Raw genomic sequence first — 9,743 nt, 5'->3', positions numbered from 1 at the left:
CTCACCGGTGAGAACGGAGAGTGCTGCGGACTGAGATGACAAGAGAGGGTGGCAAACCCAATAGGGGGCTAGCAAGTATTAGTATTTATAAAACAATCAATGAGGATACAAACATTAATGGTGACTGTTTTAGTAAGACCTTAATTTTTACACAAGAATTGCACTTTTTTTATTTAAACATTGCGAATACACATTAAAAACATTTTTGGTTTAAAAAATTGGATTACAGTAGCAATAAATAATACCAAAATTTGACAAATTTGGTCATAAAGCCTTTCAAACATTCTCAAAAAGCTTGTAACAAATTGAACATGAATATTCATCAAATTGCATGTCAGAGGTTCCCAGAGTTGTGATCAATGTCTAACTTCATTGACGGGGAATCCCCAATATCTTACTAGCTTGCCTATTCTACTCAGTCATGTGCATTCCGCTATTTTCTGTTATACCGCCCTCCTTTGTCATCAATATTTGTATTTACTTCACGAATAAATAGAATAGATCAGAGCCCCCTCTTAGAAAAAAGTGGATTCTAATCGCAAGTTTTCCGCGATTGATATCAATCGCATATTCACAACTGGGTACATAAAGAGATATAGAAAATGCAAACGAGCGATTGATTGGGGGACTTGCGATTGATTTGGATCAATCGCAACTCTGCATAAGACGGGGTCTTGATGATAACTTTTAAATAAGAATAGGTTGACCATTTAAGATAAGTACTCTCAGATTAATTGCATCCTCATTATCATGGTTTATTTCTTGATTTTGAGAAAGAAGATTACAAATGGTACACATTTACGTTATCAACGTTTGCGTAACACAACAGTGGTGACGCTTATCTTCGTAAATAATGATAATGGAAAACTGTTTTTGTTAACAGATCTCCTAATAGCTTGAGCGGAAAGAGAAAAACTGAACGTAGCTGTTATATCATGAATCAATTAAAATCGATCTCAAATTTGTTTTTTTAATGAATGGGGGTGGAGAATTATAATACAAAAACAAAAGAAGACAGTAAGAACAAAAAACAAGTTAAAGATGATGGAAAAGGGAAAGAAAGAACAATTCAAAGGAAGAATTCTGCAACGGGGAGCAACAATTCCTGTCCCTAGCCACTAAGTGCACCTTTCTGAAAGATAAAACTCTAGAGGAAATGTAGCCAAAATGCCTCTCCTTGCTTTGCTTTCTTTAGAAGATGAACCGCAAATTTATTAGATACCGCTATTACTCAAGACTCTGCAACGATGTGCAAATATTATAATATCAACAATAGATTTGAAATACTTGTTTTAAAAGGGGCAGAGACGTAATGTGTATATTGTGTATTTCCTTTGGAATAATGAGAGGATGGGAAAATGAAAGAAAGTTGTCTTATATGGGAAAATCGACAAGAAGGAACACTTTGTTAAATGAAATATAAATATCATTGGACGCAGAAACAGAAAGAAAGCAGGAATACATTTTAGTTGATCTATTATTGTGTAAGATAAGTCTAAGAAACGATTCACAGAATGGGGGAAGTAAGTTTATTTGAAAAAACAAAAGTAGTAATAAGAAAATACAAGTAGAAGATGATGGTAAGAAGAAAGAAAGAAAAAATTGATGGAAAAATTCAGCAACAAGGAATAACGCTCCCTGCCCCCAGCCACTAATGCGCGACACTCACCGGTGAGAACGGAGAGTGCTGCGGACTGAGATGACAAGAGAGGGTGGCAAACCCAATAGGGGGCTAGCAAGTATTAGTATTTATAAAACAATCAATGATGATACAAATATTAATGGTGACTGTTTTATTAAGACCCTCATTTTTACACAAGAATTGCACTTTTTTTATTTAAACATTGCGAATATCGCTCAAAACATTTTTGGTTTAAAAAATTGGATTACAGTAGCAATGATAATACCAAAATTTGACAAATTTGGTCATAAAGCCTTTCAAACATTGTCAAAAAGCTTGTAACAAATTGAACATGAATATTCATCAAATTGCATGTCAGAGGATGCCAAGTCGTGATCAATGTCTAACTTCATTGCCGGGGAATCCCCAATATCTTTTTTTCTTGCCTATTCTAGTCAGTAATGTCCATAGAGATATTAAGTATATATCTCTATGGTAATGTCCCTCCGCTATTATTTGTTATACCGCCCTCCTTCGTCATCAATATTTGCATTCACTTCACGAATAAATAGAATAGATCAGAGCCCCGTCTTAGAAAAAGTGGATACTAATCGCAAGTTTTCTGCGATTGATATCAATCGCAAATTCACAACTAGGTACATAAAAAGAGATAGATAATGCAAACGAGCGATTGATTGGAGGCCTGGACAACTCTGTACAAGACGGGACCTTGATGATAACTTTTAAACAATAATAGATTGACCATTTAAGATAAGTTCTCTCAAAGTCTTTGCATCCTCATAATCACAGTTTATATTATAATGTGTGAAAGTAAAGTCCAAATGTTACAATTTTAAGTTTTCAATGTTTCCATAAAAGAAAGAGAAAAACCGAACATAGCTGTTAAATTAATCATAAATCAATCCAAATATCTTTTTAATGAATGAGGGTGTGGAACATTAATACCAAACAAAAAGTAACAAGAAGAAAAAATAACGAGTAGGAGATAATGGGGAAAAAAAGAAAGAAAAAGGATTTGATGGAGAAAAAAAAACCTGTAACAAGGAACAACGGAACATTTTGTTAGATGAAATATGAATATCCTTGGACGTACACAAATTTTAAAAACGAAAGTTTAAGAACAAATGAGTGAACTAGTATACTGTCTATTGCTCTATTATTGTGCAAGGTAAATGTAAGATAGGATTTGCAAAATAGGGATGGTAAATATCCTCTCTTTTTTTTTTAAAGAAGAATAAAAAGCAAGTAGAAGATAATGGAAAAAGAAAGAAAGAAAGAAAAAGTTGATTGAAAAATTGTTTAACAAGGAATAACGTGCCCCCCTCCCCCCCCCATCTACTGTTTAAGAAGGACATCACTTCTCTGTAATTATTAATAAATTAATATCCTTGATAGCTCTACCCTTGTTGTTATTGTTTTGTGTTTAAGTAATTAATAACTCTCATAAAATTTTAACCACAAATATTTTTTAGATAATAGGAGATAAAATTAAATTAGAAGGATCCAAAATCTTGTTACATTATGTTTTTGAATTTGAATTTGCATTAATATTCTAATTTGAACCGAAGTTCAAGCAACAAGGTCCTACTCTCTTCTATAACTGGTTTTCTAGTTTCATATCAAGAAGAAGAAAAAAGGAACCTCAAAATTGAAAAGAAAAGAAAATAGACCAGAAAAGAAAGTTGACAAATTCAGCAACAGAGAGACATTCTACCCCGAGCCGGAAGCGCGCTACACCATCCCGGGCTAGGAGATCATGTAGTATACACCGCCAAACAAGTGGAAGAAGTGATACACATACTTGTATGACACCCACATTTTGTATATGAAGTATTATATTTTTCTTGTATAATTTTTATGGTTACTTTTTTCAAACAAGAACCCCTCTGTAAAGAAAGGTCATGTTAATTTGTCCAATGTCAAAGACAAACATTACGTTGCATTATTTTAGTGGTACTTTGTAAACTTTAAATAGCCAGTTGCTATAAAACAAGGGAAATTTAGTTATAAGTAATGGAAAAAAATGTTTAAAAAACACTGAAAATGATAGAAAAATCTGATTTCATAATTAATGAATATTCATGAATATCATTATGAATTTATCATTGTGCATGCCATGATGTCCCTTTTTATATATGGTAGTCAATATCGCAAAACCAGAATGCACTACATGTCTCCCTCTATGGCTTTCCCCACTTGTTCCATTTGTACTGATATCACCACCATTATCATCATCATCATTATCATCATTATTATAAATTTTCCTACTTTAATTGTTGTTGTATTAATCACTAATGTATTACATTACAAAAGCTCAACAAAGGCAACTTTTATTGATGTAGTTTATAGATGTGTAAAGAAAATTTCACCGCATTATACAGGTACAAAGTAATTGCAAATACCGTGAATGCGATTAAAGATTTGTTAAACACCAACAAAATTATCTATTATTATATGACCTCTATTTTAAATACTTTTGTGAAAAGAGTTATGATTCATTTCCGTTCTTTTTGTTCTCTATCTCTCTCTCTCTCTCTTAGAACGCGTCCATTCGACCTATTTTTCTTCTTCAAACGATTCATATTACTTCCAGGAAATCGTAAGTCTGGTGATGACAGAAATTCTCATGGAATGTGATTTAATTCAGTTTTGATTTTATTCATCATGTACCAATCCATTTACAATATGAAATAGCCTCTATAATGAAGCACGATTCTAGAAGATTTTTTTTCTGTAAGAGGGGGAGGTCGGGGGCTTTGGAGGCTGGTAGTGTGTGTAATTGGCTTTTTGCAGACGTGTATCAATCAGATAATGATTATTTACGTCTGGGAACGACCTTTGACGTCACCATCCTAACGATGGCTTGGGGCGAGCTTGGGTTTTTTGTATTACTTTTCTGCACGTGTCTCGCTTCATTCGTGTATAAATAAGAACAATTCGGGGTAGCTTAAATAAATGTTGCGCCCATGCCACCTCCACACCCGAACAACTACTGTAATGTATATATATGAGAGAGAAGTGAGATTTTAAGGTTAGTGAAGTGAATTTTGCTAACATTGATGTTGGTGTATTTTTTAATATAGTGCACAAGTGAAACTTGTTCATATCCTCACAAGGCTTTTGGCCTTTGATTTCGAAAATTGAAATTTCAGCGGCACACAGATCGAGGGAAGAAGCCATTATTGTTCATTACAATCTATATGGTTAATTTTTAGTTTAAAAAACCAATGGCCCTGGGAAGGGGGGGGGGGGTAAATAAAAGTATAATACTTTTCAGTTTGCAGAAAGACATTAAAACCTCACCCAACAGAGAATATACGTTGGTCATGTTTTTATTTTTGGTAGGGAAATCGGGTTTCGGATTGATATTCTTTCTTATCTTGTATCCTTATTTTTTTTTTTTTTTTTTTTTACTTTAGTATTCATTTATTTTCATTTTTAACTTTATATTTGCTTGCTTGTCACAGTTTTGGGAAGCACCTCCCCCCCCCCCCCTTTTTTTGTTTTTTAATACAAATCCTGGAGCCGCCTCTCCAGCTTTCCATATTTTTTTTAGGAAACACATACTTACCAAAACGAATCAAGAACAAACAAGAAAATAATATGAACGCACTCAAAGACACACTTAGTGAGTCTCTATTCTCATATTTCTCGGGTCATTTCACAATCCATAATTATTGTTTGATCAGTGCTTAACAATTACCTAAAACCTAAATATTATTTTCGTTTCGAGGATATCCGTGAGTGGTCACGCCGACGTATTTCCCAATCAATCATCTTTAAATTAGGGAGAAGAAAAGTACCGCCTTTGAAGTGATTCCAAAACTTAATATTTTCTTCCGGTTGTTTTTGTGCTTTATATTTGTTTTACTACTTTATATTGAGCGTAGTAGAGAAAATTTGTAGCGGCACTGTATAGCAGCTCTGTGTGATTTCATTCATTTGCTAAATGGTTCGTTTTTAGAATTTTTTTTTTTACATTTTCGTAGTCTTTTTTTTATCATTTCCACATCAAAATTTACTTTTCTTTAATTTGAGATTTCTTTGTGTTCGCCCTTCTCCTCTTTAAATTTTGTCTATCACTTCTTCTTTAGATTAAGTGCTTTTAGCTGCAGTTGTTCTTGTTTGCTTTCTTCTTCTACACCTTTCTTTATTTCTTTTCTCTTTTTACATGTTAGAATCCAGCCTTTTTCCATAATGAATCTCATTTCATTTATTTTCAGTTCTGAATAAATAATAAAATCAGTAACCATCAAAACAGACATGGATAAATATATACTTGTTTTTTAAACAGAACTGGCCAGGGCTAAGCGAAGCTTGCTGCCTCGTGAGCCCTAAAATTAAGAACAAGCAAAATACATAAATTAGGGGGTTCCTGATGATGCTGAAGTAGAGCAAAGAGAAGGCAAGAAAGACAGATAGACACTGAAAAGTAGTCGGGAGAGAAAAAAACAGAGATAGAGGGTTTGAAGTGAGAAGGAGTTACAAAAGATTACACATATCATTTCTAAGTAGACATAAACCTATACTCATTCGTTTTCCTAGGTTTCTTTCTTCAAAACAACTGAACGGTAAAGTGAAAGCAAATAAATCATCATCCAGTTATTTGTTAGATACGCTGAGCTCAATTTAACATGACCCATTTGATAACAAATATAATGATCAGAATGTCATACACACATTTTTTTCAATTTCCGGGATAGGATGAAATTCTAATTAAAAACCCCAATTCCTACGACTTCTTATGCAGCATGCTCTTTTTAATAATCCTTGCTCTATTTTTCTTTTTCATTTGTTAAATCAGGGGTTTATTCTCAAATATTCATACTATTTTTTCTTTCTCGGAAGATTGCGTTTCTTTGGCCAAAGGCCAACAGAATTTTCTTTGTAAAGATTGTATTAGCTTTCTTTCTTTTTTTTATTTAGGCCCTGTCCCAAATTCCTCCAATATTTTTGGAACGCTGAATCCTTTGTTTACACCGCTTCGTATTCTATTGATGAATCGTAGATGAAATAATTTCCATTCACATCTCTTACTCTTTGTGGAAGAGTAATATAATTTTTGTTTTTTATTTTAAAAGATTAGTATTCCAGTAGAATTGAAGGGTTTCGTGACAAGAAAATATATTGTACAATATCAGCGACGTTTAGTCTTGTCTCCACAAGCCATATGCCTGCCCATTGTAAGTTATGCATTTTACTTTTCGTGAAAATATGGAGAAGGGAAAGTTGGATTGAAGCTGTACTATCACTTATACGCTGTGATTTTAATTCAAGTAAAGAGTAATTATAATCAGGAGATGAATATGATGTATAATTATTAGCACTTATTTAATGTAGCAATATTTACTAGTATAGTATAGATGAAGATTAGTGTACTTGTAAAAAGTAAGAATTTGTATTCATACCTTGTTCATGAATGTTTATAATCCATATTTGTACATATAATATTGATTTGACTTTTTTTTCTGAGCCTTCAAACGCCGGGGGTGGGGTGCGTTGTACCGGTGCGTGCCGGGATACTCATTTGGCCTGCCAATTCATATGTGATGTTTCAATTCGTTTTTTTTTTTAATTCCCGTTTTTTCATTATAAGCTTAAAGCTCCATCATACTTATCGGACATCATCAAACTATATATCCCAGTTAGGAAACTACGCTCATAAGACATGAATCTCCTCTAAACTCCCAGAGTTAGTACCAGATATACTACGGGGAACATGCTTCCAGCACCCTCACTATGGAATGCATTTCTTCTCCAGCTCAGAGATGCACCCTCCATCAATAATTTTAACTATATCATTACTGGCATGTATATTAGTTCTTTTATATGTATTATATTTTCTAATGTAAATTATGTATGCGTTTTAAGTCATGCAGGGGCTTGCAGAAGAAACTCTGAAGAAGGATGTCTCCGCGCTGAAATGAAATCAAATGAAATGAAATCTCTGCCACTGAAAATGGTCTGTATAGCTTGATTTCAAAAGCCAATCAACCGAATAAACAATCGTTAAAATGAGGGTAAACATGAAAACTATTGAACGCGATATGATTTGCAAACGATTCTGTAAGGTTATCATAGTTCACAAATGAATGTATGAATTTAACACACCTCAGTCACACCAACTATGGATCCTACCGTCAAACCGAGCACATACCTACACGGCTGACCGAGTCGTGTCCATTCAGGGGAATACAATATTCTGTTCGGTATGTTGTTGGTCTGGTGTCAGTCTCGCCGATGTGGCTGGGGCCGAGAATGGACAAACCCACTGTCAACTGAGGCAACAAAGAGAAAACGTGGACTATCCTGAAAAATGAAGGGAAATTGATCTTTTCATCGATGACCTTAATACGATGCCAACCTTCAATGGCGTTTTTCGTTCAGGAAAGAGACATTGTTTAGCGTTTGCATTTCAGCTTCTAGGCCAAATATTTACCAGAGGCATTTTAAGTCGTTCATGGCTTCCTACTTATTTATCTTTACTTAGGATTGGGGTTTGGAACTTGCATATGCCTACACTTATCATACAAAGAAGCTCTCGTATGGAGGCTTTTTGTCGAAGTAAAAGAAGAAATGTATACATAACAACGTGCTTGATGAAATGATCGCATGCTTTACATTGTAATTGATAGGAAAGCGTTAGTTTATTGGCATGTTTGAAGATCCAGATGATAACATTTACAGATTGTCATTAATCAAACATGAACAACTAAATTAGCCCTGAAATATATTTATGTGAACTTTGAACTTTGAACCTATGTCAGCCAAAATATGTTTTAGTGTAGGAGAAAAACATGATTATGAAAAGGGAAGGCTAGGGAGAAAAAGAGGGAGACTCAGAAATAGGACACAAAAGGAGAGGGAGGAGAGGAAGAAAAGGAAGAAGGACAGTTGGAGGAGAAGGAGAAGGAGGGCGAGGAAGAAGAATGAGAATAAGAAGAAGACGGAGAAGGAGGACGAGGAAGGTTAGAGAGAAGCGAACAAAAAGAAGAGAAGAAGGAGAAAAGGAAAAAAAAGGAAACCGATAAGGAATTGTGATGAAAAAAAAAAAGAAAGGCTTAAATTTGCAAGAAAATAGGACTCACAAAATTACCAATAAGAATAATGTTTATTACCAAAGAGAAGGGCATATGACTCACTCCGAATTTCGTATTTTCGGAAAAAGATACGCCAATGTTCAATTTTCGCTTTCAGAAGAACAAATACAAAGAAGAAGAAAAAAATCGAAGAAAAGGAGTTTGCGATGAATAGACCCGTCCCCAATTAGATAGTGAAAAATCATGAACATGACAGACACAAGTATTAAAAACGAACAACGACGCAAAACATATTTGCTATGCTACATGTATGCACATTTCTTAAAAAATCTTATGTCGTCGTACAAAAATCTTTCCAAGATCAAACTGAATTAATAGAAACAAAATCCGTAAATTAAAAGAAAAATTGGGCTACAACATTCCCGGATCTGGTATTTGTTATGTTGGAGGACATAATTATTATTTTTTTCTTTTTTCCAACGATATTGGTGATTGTGTTATAAATTGCAGCATGATTGTGCCCGTTTAGAATTCATGGCTAATCACACCAGTGTGGTTTATGACTTTCGTGTCATTTCCTGAAATCTTTCTTTACATTGACCTTTTAATATAAATTATTATGACTCAGTTTTCTGAAGATTGATTTCGGTAAAAAATGTCAATGCCTGAGCACTCTATACAATAGAAAATGAGTGTTGTCAAACCTTATTTCAATTTCCGGTATTTGAAAAATTTCAAAGCACACTCGTTTGCCTTCCATCAAAAAATGGCTGGTTGTAGAAAAGAAAAGCATTCATCTTACCTTCTTCCCCTATTATTCGTTTTCGGTTTCCAATTGCATTTGTTAGTTTCCTCTTGCTCTCCATGTTCTCCCAATTTCAATTTGTTCTCCGGGTTTCTTTTTCTTCTTTCTTTTCTTTACTTTGTTTTGTGTCGTTTCGTTCCTTTTATGTTTTTTGTTGTTGTTGTTGTGGTTTTCATTTCTTTTCTTTTTTTCTTTTTTGGGGGCTTTAAGTAGCGTTCATATTGAACTCTTTCAAGACAATGGCTCCGAGAAAGAA

Source organism: Strongylocentrotus purpuratus, unplaced genomic scaffold (genome assembly GCF_000002235.5).
Source record: "Strongylocentrotus purpuratus isolate Spur 01 unplaced genomic scaffold, Spur_5.0 spur5_scaffold_13, whole genome shotgun sequence".
Classification (NCBI taxonomy): Eukaryota; Metazoa; Echinodermata; class Echinoidea; order Camarodonta; family Strongylocentrotidae; genus Strongylocentrotus; species Strongylocentrotus purpuratus.
Note: the sequence above shows the minus strand (reverse complement) of the source record.